We start from the raw sequence: 17,456 nt of genomic DNA, 5'->3' as shown, positions 1-17,456 counted from the left end.
ATCTTGTTCACACAGCTTGTTCATGAGATGACTGAAGGGGAAGTTAGGGAAGAAATCTGATCATCTGTTAAGTACTTATTCTTATTTAATTTCTACTTCTTTGATCTATGGAAAGACCCAACAGATTAGGCAAGGTATTCTGTGACCAAAAGACCTGAAAGGTGTGCTAGGGCCAGAAGATGAGTAGAGCATGGGGGTGCCTCTTTAAAGTTGGTGACAAGACAAAGGGGTACCTCCTGCAAGGAACTCTTTCCTGCCAAAACAGCTGTTTACATGACTGTCTTTGAATGGGTTCTTTCAGAAAAAGACTCCGAGGCTAGGATTCCAGTACAAGGGATCCCAAGAGGCACTTATGGGGGGGCAGAGGAGTGAGACAGAAAGGGGAGGGGAGCTGCTGCAGGTGTGCTAAGGAGCAGGTCACCGTCGTGGACATCTGGGGTTTATGAACATCTGTGGGAACACCTGAACTTTGCGGGTGGTGCTAGTGACAAAGAACCCGCCTGCCAGTGCTAGGAACGTAGGAGACGAGGTTTGATCCCCAGGTTGGGAAGATGCCCTGGAGGAGGGCATGGAAACCTGCTGCAGTATTCTTGCCTGGAGAATCCTCATGGACAAAGGAGCCTGGCGGGCTACTGTCCATGGGGGAGTCAGACACGACTGAACTGATTTATCACACACATGAGAACAGCTGGCCTCCACACCCTCTCCCTTCCCCCAGACCCTGGTCATGCAGGTGGATTTCACCTCTCGCCCACGTTCTCCTCGAGCCTCCCCTCCTCCATCTCCTCTGGTCCTCAGCCTGTTCTCCAGTCTGTGTCACCGCGTCCGGTCCCCAGTCTGGTGAGGGGATGATAATCCACGGGATTTGAGCTGATTCCCTGCGAGGCTCAGAAGCTCTCAGCTACCTGGCCCCTTGAGTACCGAGTCCCGAGCCAAGTGCTGGAGGCCCTGTAGGTCTGCGATGTGTGCGGACATCCTTCACTTGGCTGTCATCAAGTCCTCCCCGCACCCTGGCTCTCTGTGCTGAGGGACACTCAGAGGATCAGGCCTCCCTTCACAAACGTAAAAGGCACGGTTCAGAGGAGGGGAGTAACCTGCCCAGCTAGGGAGTCCCTGGCACGATCCCTCCAAAGCCCATGTGCTTTCTGCCAAGCTTCACCCTCCCTCCCCTTCCCATGCCCTTTTCCACTCAGAACCAGCCAAACCTTCTTTTCAGTTCCAGAAAGTGTGTAAGGGAAAAGGGCAGGGACTTCCCTGCCGGTCCCGTGGTTAAGACTTTGCCTTCCAATGCAGGGGCATGGGTTCGATCCCTGGTCTGGGTGCTAAGATCCCACCTGCCTCATGGCCAAAAAAACAAAACATAAAACCGAAGCAGTACTGTAACAAATTCAATAAAGACTTTAAAAATGATCCACCTGAAAAAAAGTCTTAAAAAAAAATAGTGCTAAGGCTAAGGAACCATGGTCTAGGGCCCTCACCCATGTGGGAGATCCAGTCCCCTGTCTTTGCTCAGCCCGCCCCCTCAGCGGGAAGTCCTTGCTTCCACCATCATGGTTGATTTAAATCCTTCTCAGCGTTCAAGGTCTTCCTGAGTCCCATCCATGGGAGGGAGGCTTCTTAACTGCTTCTCCCCTGAGCTGACAGGGTGCTTCTAGAACTTGCCTCAGCCAGTCTTGTAGTAATGATAGGTACACTGTTTCATCTTCCCATGACGCTTAATTCCTTGACTGGTGCAAAGGCAAAAAGCTTCCATGCCTTTGGAATCAGGCCCAGCTGGGTTCAGACTGTGCCTAAGATCATATGTGACCTGGGGAGGTAACTTAGAGGGCCCCCTGGACTTGACTTTTCTGTCCATATAATCACAGAACACTCAGGGAACATGTTCTAAGTACTAGGTGCTATTCTATGTGCTCTGCGTGTGTTAACTCATTCAGTCGTCACAGCAGTCCTGTGAGTAAGTGCTGTGACCATTTCTGTTTCATGGATGAAGGAAACTGAAGCACAGAAGTTACCTGACTAACAAGGTCATCTGACTGGGAGGTGGCAGAGCCAGGAGCCACAGGCCGGTGGTCTGGTCCCCGTGGTGACCACAGCGCCTTCTGTCTCTTTCACAGGATGAACCTCAAAGGTGTGAGATCTAAGAGAGAAGGCATGTGTGATAAGTGGTCCAGCCTTGCCCAGTTTCTGCTCCATTCTTCAGTCTAAGACAGTGCCAGTCTGTTCTCTAGGATGTTGTTGATATTATATGACATACTGCATCCTGCCACAGCCCTGCAATGTGTTTTTAAAATGAGGCATTGGGTGGTTGTTAGTCGCTCAGTCGTGTCCGACTCTTTGCAACTCTGTGGACAGTAGACTGAGGCTCCTCTGTCCATGGGATTCTCCAGGCAAGGATACTGGAAGGGGTTGCCATCTCCTCTTAGGAAGGGTAAGAAAATTCCTCAAGGGCCCAACGGCAGAGCCCGGATTGGGTTTGTCTCCAGAGACCTTATTTCTATCGGCACCCAAATTCTGGTAACTGCGGGTGTAAATGAAAATCTCCTCCTTCCTACTGTGAGCAATTTGAGGAGGGGCATGGGGGACTGGCAAGACATGACTTAGCTTCCTGGCACCCCAGCACGTCTCCCACTTTGGGGCTGGCACAGAATAAGCATTTAACCAATGCTTGTTGGGTGAATAAACGGCTCAGGGCTCCTGGGGCAAAGGCCAGCTTACACAGGCAGAAGCTACTCAAGTAGGAATCCAGAGCTTTCTGTGGGGCGGCCCAAGAACCTGGAGGGACAGGGTGTCTGTTTGACTCGAGGGGCAGCTGCCACCCTCCCCCTGCCACTTCCCCATCAAGGCCTGCACCAGCATGAAATTTGTACAGTCTCATTACCCAGTGACCCAAGAAGTGCAATTAAGTTGAAAATTAGTTGGCATAATTAATTAGACGGGTAAATAGCTCCCTGTCAACACCAATCAATCCATGCTGCATATAATCAGCTCAGCCCAGGCAGGCAAGGAGCTCAAGCAGCTGCTGCTTCTGTGGCCTGGGGTGGGAGCGGAAATGCGACAGGGTGTCCAGACAGGAAATGCGACAGGGTGTCCAGTTCCCCTAAACCCCACGCCTCTCCAGGTCCTTCCACCACTGCCTTTCACGGGATCAGCCTCCCAACAACCTCCTATCAGTCTCCCATCCTTGGTACCCAGCAAAGCCACGACTTGATTCCTAAGGGCCCACAGTCCATGGGGTCACAAAGAGTTGGACACAAGTTAGAGGCTGAACAACAACACAGCTGCAAAGCCCTTTGTCCCCTCACATTTCCTACTTTTGAGTTCCTGATTCCTTGCCCGAGAACTCTGACATGCATAAGAACCACAAGAGCTCCCATTGTTTTTTGGCTAATAAATTTGCAGAAGCTTTTTAAAAAATTAAGGTATACCTTAGATGCAATCAAAAGCACCCTTGTTACTATACAGCTTTATGAGTTTTGAGGAATGGGTACAGTGGTTTGGACTTTCCTGGTGGCTCAGTGGTAAAGAATCTGCCTGCCAACGCAGGAGACCTGGGTTCGATCCCTGGTCAAAGGAAATGGGAAGATCCCCTGAAGAAGAAAATGGCAACCTACTCCAGTATTCTTGCTGAGAAAATCTCATGGACAGAGAAGCCTGGTGGACTACAGTCCTTGGGGTTGCAGAAGAGTGAGACACAACTTGGCGACTAAGCAACATATAGTTGTGTAACTGTAACCAAGCAGGACCCTGTGTGGCCTCCCTGAGACAGACCTCCCCATGTCCCCCACCTGCCTCTTGTTTACAGAAAATCTGTAGCTTCCTAGGCCTTCCTCAAGTTCCAAAGAATAAATGTAACCTGAAAAGTGATAAAGGGCAAAGCAAAGGAAAACAGTGAAGCAAGACAAAATCATAGTTAAGCCATTGAATAAAGTCAAGGAAATCTAATGCCTCCTCAAGGGCTACAGATAATATTATGAGCCATGTCCTTGGAGCCATTTAACAGATACTGAAACCCCCATCAGGTAGAAGAGTTAACTCTATGATACCCACATGCATGTAGACCCCAGACCAGCTAGAATCAGAAAGTTGATGATGTTGACTCTAGATTACCTTACCACCAACCAATCAGAAAAATGTCCACGAGCTGATCACACACCCTGCAACCCCTCTCCCCTATTCTGTCTTTTAAAACCTTTTCCTGAAAGTCACCGGGGAGTTTGGGTCTTACAACCACTAGCTGCCTGGGCTCCTTGCTTGGAGTCCTGCAATAAAAGCTGCACTCTCAGAAAATGCCCCCTTGTAATCAGACTTTCACCCTTTGGCCATCAGATTGTCAGCTAAATTAGTCGAAGTCTCTAAGCTTTAAATTATGAGCCAGATACTGCAATTTTGCCGCAATGTGGTTGTGCAATTTCAGGCACAAACACTACGTTTGAAATACAGGTGCAGGAAGAGATGCTAGAGATATGATTTGAAAAGATTAAAGTGTAAGAAGCCTAGGCCCTGGATGCCTGACTACTTCAGGTCAGACTCATGATACCCATTAGCACTGTGATGAAGGTGGCCCCATGACTCTGCACCCCAACACAGCTGGGGGTGCCAGGACACTCACCATGACCTCTGACATTGCCATGACCCCTGCCATTGCCATGACCCCTGTTGGAACTGTGGGCAAAACCACTACCCTGTTCCAGGGCTGAACCTGGAAGGGGTAGGCTTAGGTCCTTGTGGCCCCAGGGCTACTGGCACCACAGCTACCACCACACCTCACCTGTCAGAATGCTGGAGTGGAGGGCCCTGAGAGGTGAATGCTGTAACCCTCTCCTCTGGCTAGGGGACCTTGCTGTCCTCCCCACCCTGCATGTGCAGCATGGGAGATGGCTCTGAATGTGTTTCCAGCCAGGTCATAGAAAGGCCTGCTCGGTTACTGAAATCAGAACCTGCACATCTTTGGAACTAGGAACTAGGTCTTTGATCAGACTAAAATTTGGAGATCGAGAAATGAACCCACTGCAGCGTCTGCCCTCAAGGAAAGAAAAGCCAGTACAGTAGAATGTGAGAAGCCTTTTATGTCATCATCAAATGCTCAAGGGCCCATTCTGGGCTCAGCACAGCTTAGAGTGTGACCTCGGCTATGGCCTTGCCTACAGTCCAGTGGGAAAGACAGCAAAGGAGAGTCAGGACATTGAACTGGGATGAATGTTAAGGTCACGGGAACAAGCGAATACAGAGGAGGGAGGCTGACCTAGCCTGGGGTCAGGAGACCTTTCTGAGGTCACGACAGGTGGGTGGAATTATCTGGGGGAGGTGGGAGGGAACGGGTGCCCTGGGAGTACAGACACGGAGTGTGTGCTGGGGGTCGGAGGCAGGAGGACGGGTGGGAAGGCTTGAGCTCCAGCGGCCAGACCTGCGCGGGGTGGGGTGGGAGGGAGGGGGGAAGGGACAAGAGGACGTCCGTCTTTATCTCTTGGACAGTGGGATCCGCAGAAGCTGTTAAGCAGGACACAGAGAAAACTGCTGCCACTGGCCTCAGCGTGGAGAGAACAGAGGCCCTCAGGGAACACCCAGCGGTCAGGGGCGAGGCCTTCCTCCCCCGGCTGCTCTGTCAGCGTGGCTCGGAGCAACGGCTCTCAGACGCTTCCAGCAACCCGCTGACTCACACAGCGCTGTCCACTCGTCCAGTCAAAGCCCGAGCTGGAAGGGCCATGGCCCGCTGCTGCCCGGACCAGACGACAGAGGTAGCTGGCTGCTCCCTGCAGGGCGTGTCTGAGGAGAACTTCCTCCTCCCGCCCTGCCCTCAGCCTCTCTCAGCCTCCCTGGACTTGCCCAGCTAGCTGCACCCTGGCTTCTGGCTCGTCACAGCCAGAAGAACCAGATGAGAGCCGCGGGCCCGCAGCCAAGTCCTGCCACGTCGCGGAGCCCTGCCTGGGGAGGGCCGGGCCTGGGAGGCCTCCGCCTCCTCCCAGGGCACCTCCGCCCCAAACCGGTCCCTCCTCTCCGCCTCCCTCCTTCCCCAGTGACCCCTCCCCTCACTCAGCCTCTTGTCCTTGTGCAGTCGTTCAGTCGAGTCCCACTCTCTGCAACCCTTTAGACTGTAACCCACCAGGCTCCGCTGTCCATGGGATTCTCCAGGCAAGAACACTGGAGTGGGCTGCCATTTCCTCCTCCAGGGGATTTTCCTGACCCAGGGATCGAACCCATGTCTCTTATGTCTCCCGCATTGGCAGGCGGGTTCTTCACAACTAGCCCCATGTGGGAAGTCCCAAATTATATGGTAGGTGAATTAGATTTCATTAAAGCTATTTATAAAGAAAACCACATAGTTTAACTCATTAAGTTTTGGGTAGTTTGTTAAGCAGCACCAGTGCAGCAATAGCTGACTGATACACTATGTGTGTGATTTATAATGAGCATGGGGTATTTATGTAATAAAAATAATGCAAAATCAGAATTTACTGGGTTTCCCACTAACAGGCCCCTTTCCTGTTTTCCTGCCCAGTGGTGGCACCAGGACATTTCCGGGCATGGCTCCTCTGAATCTGGAGTGAACTTCGCTTCTCTATTCTTGGCAGTAAACCAGAAACAAGTCCTGGATGATCCTGTGGGCTGTGTCTCCACTCGGCTCCCTCCCTGAGCTCTCTGCAGCCTCTCCAGGACGTGTTTTTATTTCCCCAGGCCTGGATTGTCTCCTGGCTTTCCAGGTGGTTTCCCTGCCAGGGTCTATCCAGGTCACAGGGAAAGAATAATCTGCAACATGTTTCCAGTCAGTTATTCTTCTTAGCCAGCCCTGAGCCTGCCTTTCAACACACACACACACACACACACACACACACACACACACACACACACACTCATCTGTAAAATAGGCTTAAACAGCCTCTGCTGCCTGTCAGATCAAATCTAAGCCTCATCAGATGTCACCTGGACACGTACCCCAGGAGTATGATGTGATGATGTTCAAAATTGATCAACTGGGGAAAGAGTTGCTGTCATTGGTCAGGCTAAGGCTTCCTTCCTGTCTCTCCTCCACATCTGGTCTTCCTTCATCTTAAGGATTTTATTGGAGGTGAGAAAACTCCAGGACTGCAAATAAAGGGAATGTTCGATTCAAAACATGGGTTTAGAAGTAGAATACATGGACTCTAATGACTAATTATTTCGGCTTCTAAATCAAAACTTGAGAGGACATACATAACCAAGATGATAGATGGAGGAGGGGTGATTGCTCAGAATATGACTTGAAACTGTTGAAGGAATGGAATTTTGTTGTCAACACAAAACTCTTCCCATCGCTTTTCATGTCTTCATGTTAGCAGTGTGTCAACATTTACACCCGTAAATATAAACAACAGGAATGGAATTAATGCTCATTTTCTCATTCTAGAAAAAGGGAATGGCCCTCCACACAGACATGAATTAAATGGGAATAAAAAGCTGCATCCATCTCATGGATATTTGTTTCAGATTTTCCATTTTTCCATTTAATACTTATTCTTCAAATCCATAAGTATATTTATGATTTTTGATTGTGTAGTAACAATAATGATGTCAATTAAGAAAAAAAAATGACACAGAGACTTACAGCCACAAAGGAAATTTTCAATGTAGGCACCTATTTTTGTTGTTAAGAGGCATGTTAGGGTTCTCAATAACAGACTTCTAACATAGAATATGTATTATATGAAAATACCATTCCAGGGGTAGGAGTAGAATGGAAATATTAGTTCTGGGGTGAAAATAAATTTAAGTTCAGTTCAGTCATGTCTGACTCTTTGCATGCCAGGCTTCCCTGTCTGTCACTAACTCCCAGAGCTTGCTCAAACTCATGTCCATCAAGTTGGAGATGCCATTCAACTCCTCCTGCCTTCAATCTTTCCCAGCATCAGAGGCTTTTCCAGTGAGTCAGTTCTTCGCATAGGTGGCCAAAGTATTGGAGCTTTAGCTTCAGCATCAATCCTTCCAATGAATATTCAGGATTATCTCCTTTAGGATTGAATGGTTTGATCTTGAAGTTCAAGGGATTCTCAAGAATCTTCTCCAACACAACAGTTCAAAAGCATCAGTTCTCTGGTGCTCAGCTTTCTTTATGGTCCAACTCTCACATCCACACAAGATTACTGGAAAAACCATAGTTTTGACTACTGGAATAATTATAAACAACAAATATTAAAGAAGAGCTTATCCACGTGTATTTAAAATAGATTACGGTTTGCATGGGATCCCTAAGGCACTTCAATTTCACTGGACACCTTTTGTTGTTTTTTTTTAATCTCACACGCAGTTATATTTTTAGAAAATCAGCATATACCATCTCGTGGAAGTTACATCCTTTGTAACTGAATTTACAACGACAACGTTTAGATATCAATTTAGCATTAATAGAGGAAGTATGTAGATGCCTTTCAAGATTATTTTAGGAGGTGCACGTGAGGAAACACTTCTGGAAACTGCTACTGTGGCGGGGGAAGCGCTGGTGAGAGCTGTGAGATAGAATTCTGCCTCCCTTGGCTACAAGTGGCAGGTCCGAGTGACCTCTTTGTGACTTTGCGCATCAGTACGCGTAGGGTAACAACGATACTGACCCCTCCAGGTTGTTCCCAGAAGGGAAGAGCCGCCCCCGGAAAGTTTCTAGCCGAGAGGAAGGAACCTCGACTCCGCCGAGTGAGTGGGGAGAGGTAGGGGAGAAAGAAGCGATCCTGGGAGAAAATGGGGATCAGGTTACTCAGAGTAGGTGACCATTGACCCGGCTGAAGAAGGGCGAGGAGGAGATGTCCGCCCAGAAAAAGGGCCTGGTGAGGGGAAAGCCGTGTCAGGAGGAGGGAACAGCCCTAGTAAAGGCCTCGAGGTGGGAAGGGCTCGCTCCGAGAGCCCGGGACCCCACCCCCGGTTCCCTGCCTCTCTTCCTCACCGCCCCGCCCCCCCATCCTCCCCCACGGTCACCTATCATTAGGCAAGCCTGGGGGTCGCTGTTAATACCGAACTTTGAGTCCTTTCTGTCGGACTCAGTCAGGGCGCCGAGAGCCGTCGGGTTCCCCCACCGCCTGCAGAGGTGCCCAGAAGCTTGGGCAGATAGCAAGCGGCCTTGAGGCAGTAAGGGAGTCAGTCCGCGCTCTTCGGGTCCGGAGATCTGGGTGAAACCGCCGTGACACCCCCAGTGTGCGGTTTCTCGGGAGGTCCCTGGATTTCTAGGGTTCTCGCGTGGGGGAAGAGCTTCCCCCAGGATTGGGAGGTTGTGGGGTTCCCACTGGGGACCGTGATGGTGGGGAGAGCACCCACAGGACTGGGTATCCAAGTTACAAGTTATCCAAGTTACATCCTGTCCACGAGGTCTGGGATCCAGGCAACCTACTCCATGCGCGACTCCCCCTGTGGAGACAAGATAAGGCTCTAAGAAGCCCACCCTTCGTGGCGCTGACCACACTCCCAGGGGTCGCTTCCTCAAACGTAGCGAGATCCAGCCCCCGCCTCACCCCATCCTCCCCCCGGCTGTGTTCTCTCCCGCAGCTCCCGGGAACTCTGATGCCTACTCGTAATACTATTTTTTGCCACTTCCTTACACTCCTGTTACCAGTTTCCCCCTTAACATCCCCCAGTTCTGGCGGATTTAAAAATTCCTCTCCAACACTTCATAATGAAAAAATTTCAGATAAACAGAAACATTGAAAGAATTTTTATCCAGTGAATTTTCATATCCCCATCATCCAGATCTACATTAACAGCTTACGACTCTTGCAGCCTCTCGCATTTCTCCACATCTGTCCTTAGGCTCGTCGGTCCATCAAATGGTCTTATCTTTTGAAACACTTCAAACTTGGAATCTTCAGTAATCACTCCTGCAAAGCCCTTCTGTTAGCCAGTCGTTGGCTGGAGTTCAGTCTTAGAATACATTTTTAAGGGTAAAATTTACACGCAGCGAAATATACAGATCTGAAGTGTGCTTTCCTCTGGATGACTTTGGATACTACATGGAAGAGTTTTTTATTTTAATATTTATTTTAATGTGTATTAGGAGAAAAATAAGCCCCCGTTTTCCATTTGTAACTGTGACATATAGCGGCCTTTAACAATGAATGTATTTAAATGAGCTGATAATTAACATAAAGGGCCGGGGTAAAAGAGGGGAGAGGACTTCCAAGATGCCGAGGCTGCGGCTCGAGGTGTCGTTTCCAGTGCTGTGGGCGCTTCTAAGAGTGGTTTCAGCCGCCGAGCTCCGAGCAGCGGTGGAAACTTGGGGCGTCAGAAGGAGGTGGGCACCATGCTAGACCGGGGGCTTGTGGTGAGGCCGGAATAGTGTACATGTGTTGTATGTTTTCAAATCATTATGCTTGTGGGCCCCCACTCCAGCTGATTGAGGCTGGGAATATCTCTGTGCTCAGAGCACCCAGCACCGGGCCAGGGACACGTAGGTACCCAAGAAGCGTTTCACGAGATCACTACTGTGCAAACGTCTTGTAAGCACTCTACAAAAATTAGAGTTTACAAGAGTAGGAAGAATCTCGCGGCCCAGGGTCACCCCTACTCAGCGCCGAGGGTCCAACAAGCCGCAGTGTTTGTTGATTGATAACTAGACCATCAGGCGGAAGAAGACCAGAGAGGCGTGGGTGGTTCAAATAAGACAGGCGCCGGGGCGGGAACTTCGGTGGCCTGGGTCAGAAACTCTGCGGAGAAAAACGAAGCCGTGATTTTCTGAGCATGCTCACTGGGCCGCCGCAACAGCCTCATTATCCTACTCCCGGAAGTTACCAGTAGGTGCCTCGTTAGCGCAGTAGGTAGCGCGTCAGTCTCATAATCTGAAGGTCGTGAGTTCGATCCTCACACGGGGCACAATACTTTTGCTCGCTTTTTTCACCCCTAGAAAGATGGGTCTTACTTGCTTGTGTAGACCCCCAATGCGAGGACGTCCGCGCCACCAGCGTGATGGGCTAACCTCCCCGAAGTACCGAGTGCTGCCCTGCGGGCTGCAGCGTCCTGGGCCCGGGTGGAGGACTGGAAGGGAGGCTAGGGCATGAAGATAAACGGCTGGGGGTGGATGTCCACGTGAGGCAGCTTAGCGCGCCGTGGGCTGGGTACCGGATGAGCCCCTAGGGAAGATACCCACTCTCACCTCTAGCGCTTCGGGTCCGGGTACCCAGGAGGTGCGCTCACTCCGCCATCCCGCCCTCCACCGGGGATCCTGCCCTGGCCCCTGAGCCCTGTTGGTGGCGGGGATGTGTACAGCCCAGGGTGAGGGAACCCTGGGGAGCTCGCGGTCCCGGAGGGCGCTGCGGACGCCGCTGGGTGCAAAGCCCCCTAATGGAGGCTTCTGGGGGAGTAGCTGGAACGCAAGGTTTCCCGGGGAGGGTCCTGATTATTGACACTTGGCCGCGAGGAAGGGTGGGTCGAGGCGACTGTGGGCAAGTGGGTGCACTGTGCTGAGAGGCCAGACCGCGCTCGGGCGCTGAACACCCTGTGAGCAGGTCGGGTTGCAGAGCTGGGCAGTGGCCGGCTGTGACGGGGTCTGGGGGAGGGCGGTGTTAGGGAGGGTGTTCAGGCAGCAGCCCGGGCATAACCTGACAGGGACTGTGCTGACGCTGCGTTTCCAGCTGCTGCTGCGTCCTAATGTTCATCCATGAAGTTTCTGATAATTCAGTCATTCTAAACAGGTCAAATAGCAAATTAAGATCTGATGTAATAGGGCAGAACCCGTGTACCCTATTGCAAGTTAATCACCTCAAGGATGCTGCCTATAAGCTTCAATTATACACAATGGCCCATCTCTGGGAACCTTGCCTTCAAGGTAATGAGCATTAAGCTGAAATACCTTTGTTTAGCTCACAAGAAGTCTCCTGACCAGGCCCACCTGTGCAGGAGAGTAGGCAGAAGAAATTAGCACAGCCTCTTCTGAAGGCTAACCGGAGCCGGAAACGTTTGGCTTCACGCCCTCCCCTTTTAGTATAAAAGAAGCCTGAATTCTAGCTTAGGTAAGGTGGGTCTTTGGAGTCCACCATCTTCTTGGTTTGGTGGCTTTCTGAATAAAGCCGCTATTCCTTGTCCTAGCGACTCCTCTCTCCACTTATTGGCCTGCCTTGCCTTGCCCCTCATGGCGAGCTGGCAGTTGGGGGTTTTGCGGATAAGGCCCTAGCAGCTGGCAAGACCACTTGTCCTGAGGCTCTTCCTTCAAAACTCCCCAAAGCCGCACTGGTTGTTCCAGCGCTGGGTAGTTGGAGCAAGGAATCAATATTTGGGAGCAGACAGGCTCCAAACAGTAAGGTAGGTCTCTCTGAGGGTGTGTACAGTTGGGAACTTTACTTCTTCTCCTTCTGGGGCTTTTTCTCTGGAATAAGCCAATTTGTCTTGTCTTTGAGTGGGATACCCTGTTGGAGAGAGGAAAGAATTGGACTTCTGCCTAATTTGTGAACCAGTTCATTTGTTTCTTTGGATGCTAGCCTTTATGTATGCAGTTTGTGTTTTGCTTGTCTTTAATTCCTTTTTTTTTTTTTTTTTTAAATTTTGCTAAGTGGGGTCTCAGTTGGGGCACTCGGGATCTGTAGTTGCTGACCAGGGATCGAACCCCAGCCCTCTGCATTGGGAGCTCAGAGTCTTAGCCATTGGATAACCAGGGGAAGTACCTGTCTTGGATTCTTTAATGTGTTTGTTTGGCTGGTCCGGGTCTTAGTTAGAGCACGCAGGATCTTTGATCTTCTTGCTGCACATGGGATCCTTAGTTGTAGCATTCAAACTCTTAGTTGCAACAAGCGGGCTCTAGTTCCCTGACCAGGGATTGAATCCAGACCCCATGCATTGGGAGCATGGAATGTTTTTGATATTTGGACAGACTTTCCAAAGATCAAAATCTAAATGAAGTTCATTCAGCCACTGTCTAACTTTGAGGTTTTCCAAAGGATCCCTGGAACTCCTAAAATTATGTGTCTCCATCTCAGAGAGAGGATTATTAAACTAATTAGGCTTATTTGGTGTGTTAAATCACTTGGGAAGCATTGTTAGATAAGTGGTGGTAAAACTTCTTACTTTGTATTGTATGGGTAAACAATTATTATTTAATAATCTACACATCTTAGAAATTATATGGAACTCCTACAGTTCTGGTGTGTGCTAGTAAATGATATCAGGCATAATTTTAGTAATTATCTTATACTGTATGTCACAGCAGTAACCATGTTTCTTTTCAATTGCATTGTAATTTGACTGATGCCAAAGCAAAAAGGCATCCCTTAGGTAAGCAATTGCTATTTATGGTTCTACGGTGGCTTTTGAAGGACTCTATAGCTATTTTGTGAAGAAGCAGGGAAGAATGATGAAATCTTTTATGTGCAAGCATTTGTACTATTACATCAGGGGAAGTAAGAAAAGGAAGGGAATAAAAAAGAGAGTGAGGATACGTTGCTTCAGACATTAACTCCTCCAGGTGAGCTAGCTGTCCCAGCCACTCTGGCCTTTATGCCAATATATCTACCCCTGCTGGTGGCTCAGCGGTAAATAACCCATCTGACAATGCAGGAGCCATGGGTTCGGTCCCTGAGTTGGGAAGATCCCCTGGAGAAGGAAATGGCAATCCACTCCAGTATTCTTGCCTGGAAAATCCCATGGACAGAGGAACCTGGTGGGCTAAGGTCCCTGGGATCGCAGAGAGTCAGATATGACTTAGTGACTAAACAACAGCAATCCAACCCTTCCGTCACCTTCCATGCCTGTCCAGACTCAATTCCTGACCCTAGGGCTCTGGGGCTCAGGACTTCCCCTTCTTCTAGGACTAAATTAAAAAAGCCTGTGTTAGTGTCTGGGGCACAGGAACTTGGCTTGGTGTCATCATCTAAGACCCAACAAGGCATCCAACTTGGGCCAAGAGCCGTTCCCTGGGCAGGGCAATTTTCACTGCCCTTATCTCACATAGGGAGCTAAATGCAGATGACTTACCAGCTGCGTTTGTCAGATTTGTTTAGTTGGAAAGATCACAATCCTTCTTTATAGAGAGGATTCTCTATGCTTGAAGCTACAGTATGCCTGAAACTAGCATGATATTGTAAATCAACTATTCTTCACTTTAAAAAACAGAAAAACAAGAGATTTTGAATCTGGGGATGAGTCTGTGTTAGTCACTCAGTCATATCTGACTTTGTGTGACCCCTTGGACTGTGTAGCCCGCCAGGCTCCCCTGTCCATGGAATTCTCCAGGCAAGAATACTGGAGTGGCTTGCCATTCCCTTCTCCAGGGGATCTTCCCAACCTAGGTATCGAACTTGTATTGCAGGCAGATTCTTTATCATCTGAACCACTAGGGAAGTCCAGCGATGAGTTCAGGTTTGGAAAATGGGCGACAGGCAAGGCTCTCCATTGTGGTGATGTAATCTAGCAGGACTCCATGGCGCCTTCCTGAGATAGACTTTCCATGTCTTCTGCTTGCTTCTTCTTCCTTTTTTTTTTTTTTTTTTTTAATTTTTTTGTCATTTTAAAAGAATCATTTTCTCTGCTTTCTTCTTATTTGTAGAAAAACTTTACCTCCCCCAGTTCAAAGAGTGAATTTAATTGGAGAAGTGAGAAAACACAGAATTAAAGGAAAACAGTCAAGCAAGACAAATTGTGGGTCCATTAGACAAATGCAACGACCTTTAGCTCCCCATCAGAGGCCATAGATAACAATGAGTCAAAGTTTTTGAGCTGTTCAGCAGATGCTGAAAGCCCAGCAGGTGGAAGAGTTAACTGTATGCTGCCCACAAGCACATAAAACCCAGATAGGTTGGAACCAGAAGGTTGAGGTTACTCCTGATTACCTCACCACCAACCAATCAGAAGAATGTCCATCTGATTGGTAAGAGGGTTGTGGGGTAAGCTGATCATATATCCCACAACCCTCTCCCTCACCCCATCTTTAAAACTGTTCCCTGAAAGCTACGGGGGGAGTTTAGGCCTTTAGAACATTAGCTACCTAGACTCCTTGCCTGGTGCCTTCCAATAAACACTGTGCTTTCCTTCACCACAACCTAGTGTGGATAGATTGACTTTACTGCATGCAGGTGAGTGGTGGACCCGATTTTGGTTCAGTAACAATGACTCAAATCTGGTTTTGGGCCACCAGATCTTAAGATTTCCTGTTAGATATATCAAGCAATATTTAGTAGGCTTCTTATCTGTTTCATTCTTGGGAAAAACATAATCTTTGATAGCCAAGGATCACTTAATACTTCTTCTCTGTTGCCTGCAGCTATGAATGGTGATCTTGGTGGCTCAGACAGCAAAGAATCTGTCTGCAGTGTGGGAGGCCCGGGTTTGATCCCTGGGTTGGGAAGATCCCCTGGAAAAGGGAATGGCTACCCACTCCAGTATTCTGGCCTGGAGAATTCTATGGACAGAGGAGGCTGGTGGGCTATAGTCTATGGGGTCCCAAAGAGTTAGACACAATTGAGCGATTAGCATTGGCAGTTAAGCCACTATCACTTGGCCTCTGCTTCATGAATCCATCACATCATCCCCACTGAAATTAGGAAGCATATCAGTAGGCATCTTTTTTAAAAAATTAATGTTATTTTTGGCTCACTGGGTCTTCGTTGCTGTGCATGGGCATTTTCTAGTTGCAGCTAGTGGGGGCTACTCTTCGTTGCCGTGGGCTCTGGCTTCTTATTGTGGTGGCTTCAGTAGTTGTGGGATGGGGCTTAGTTGCCCTGAGGCGTGTGGGACCTTTCTGGACCAGGGATCAAACCTGTGTCCCTTGCATTGGCAGGTGAATTCTTAACCATGGGACCACTAGGAAAGTCCAACAGGCATCTCTTGTCACAGAGTTTTCCAAATTTTCAGGTACTCCCTTCACTCAGTGTCTTAAGAAGGGAGTGTCTTTAGGAGGAGAGTGAAGTGCGTATGTGATAGATCCACTCCTCTGTTGGTGCCTTTCTATAGCTTCATCTGCATCACACTAGGGAAATTCTGGCATCTCCGAGTGGTTAAGGAGGCCAACACTGAAGCCATTATTCTGTCAAGCAACCAAGTAAGCTTTTAGAGATGCTTTCAGTTGCATGAGAGTGCCCGTGATCCATTCATGGTCTGTGAGCTCCAAATGCCCTCTTCAGTGCCGGCCCTGCAACCCTGGATGGGACCCTTTCTGCTCGTCTCCTGTGTGCACGGTGGTAGGCTGCCAGTAGAGGGCGCTGGAGGACACTGCGGAAGGAATGGGGCTTCTCTGTCTAGCTCAAGGGGTGCTGCTTTCTTTATTCTGGTTTTCTGCTTTGTGGTCCGGCGCGGGTGCAGTGTGTGGGGACACCCAGTGCTGCCCTGTCCAGCCGTGTGCCTGGAGCACACAGTCTCTTAGGGACTTCACAGCCCAGCCTGATGACTGCTTGGCTGTAGTCTTCCTTGGCATGTTCCGTTCTGGTGCCAGAAGCAGCACCCTGGCCTGCCCTTAGCTCCTGGCCTCCAGCCTTGGTTTGTGGGTTCCCCAGTGGGTGGTTCCCCATTGTCCCCAGCAGGGGCCCTTGGCCTTGCTTTGTTGATAGAAATTGATGAGGACAGACAAGAACTTCCGGCCGGGCTTTACTGGGGCCCCTGCTGCAGCAGGAGGGGGTAAAAACAGGGGCCCTCGTGTGCTCCCTGAGGTGGGTGAGGGTAGGGGCGGGTCCAGGGGTCAGGCCACAGGGTGGCTGAGGTGGTTTGCCTGCCCCTCTGGTGGTGCTGTGCTTAGGGCACACGTGCAGTACCCTGCTTTGTCTCCTGACACCCAGTTTTTGCTCTCAGTTCTCAGAAGTGGCAGTTGGGTTTTTTTGGTCTTTTTGTATCTTGTCCATAATTTGTCCCAGCCGTGCATGTGTGCTAAGTCGCTTCAGTCTTGTCCAGCTCTTTGCTTTCCTTCCCATACAATCTGAAAATCCTGAACAAATGTCAAAAAGAATTCACTGAGTCAACAGTATTAAAACTCTTAGGTGTGCACCATTTCCTACATTGCCAGAAGCATAAAGGGATGTTGTGCTGTCACTGCAGTTGTGTCTGACTCTGTACGACCCTATGGACTGTAGCCACCACCCCCTCCCACCCCTCAGGCACTTCTGTCCATGGGATTCTCCAGGCAAGAACACTGGAGTGGGTTGCCATGCCCTCCTCCAGGGGATCTTCCCGACCTAGGCATCAAACCCACATCTCTTACGTCTCCTGCATTGGCAGGCGGGTTCTTTACCACTAGCGCCACCTGGGGAGCCCCCAAATGTGCTTGCACACAGTTATTTTGAGTCCCTTACAGCTTCTTTCTATTTTGTTGATGGAGACATTTGTCCAGGGGCAGGCACCACAGCACAGGGTCCGGGTCCCAGCCTGTCTTACTGGACCCTCCCCTTCCCAACATGGCCATTGCTGGCCAGGCCACACACCGCTGACGGCACTCAGGGTCCTGACTCCCCATGAGCGTTCACTCCGCAGCCTTGGAGCGCCTGCACCCCAGAGACTTACTCTGCTGCCTGGGTGGGCACGTGGGCCAGCTCTGG

The 17,456-nt window shown here is 49.8% G+C and overlaps 1 non-coding gene across 1 annotated transcript; it reads left to right on the top strand.

Moving 5' to 3' along the window:
* The first annotated feature begins 10,748 nt into the window (after nucleotides 1–10,748).
* On the top strand, nucleotides 10,749–10,821 carry TRNAM-CAU (transfer RNA methionine (anticodon CAU)). The gene has a single exon. It is a non-coding gene; the product is annotated as a tRNA-Met (tRNA).
* The last annotated feature ends 6,635 nt before the right edge of the window (nucleotides 10,822–17,456 follow it).

The sequence above is a fragment of the Muntiacus reevesi genome, chromosome 12 (assembly GCF_963930625.1).
Source record: "Muntiacus reevesi chromosome 12, mMunRee1.1, whole genome shotgun sequence".
In the NCBI taxonomy this organism is placed as follows: domain Eukaryota; kingdom Metazoa; phylum Chordata; class Mammalia; order Artiodactyla; family Cervidae; genus Muntiacus; species Muntiacus reevesi.
The sequence above is the reverse complement of the archived record's forward strand: the minus strand, read 5'-3'. Positions and strand labels throughout refer to the sequence as shown.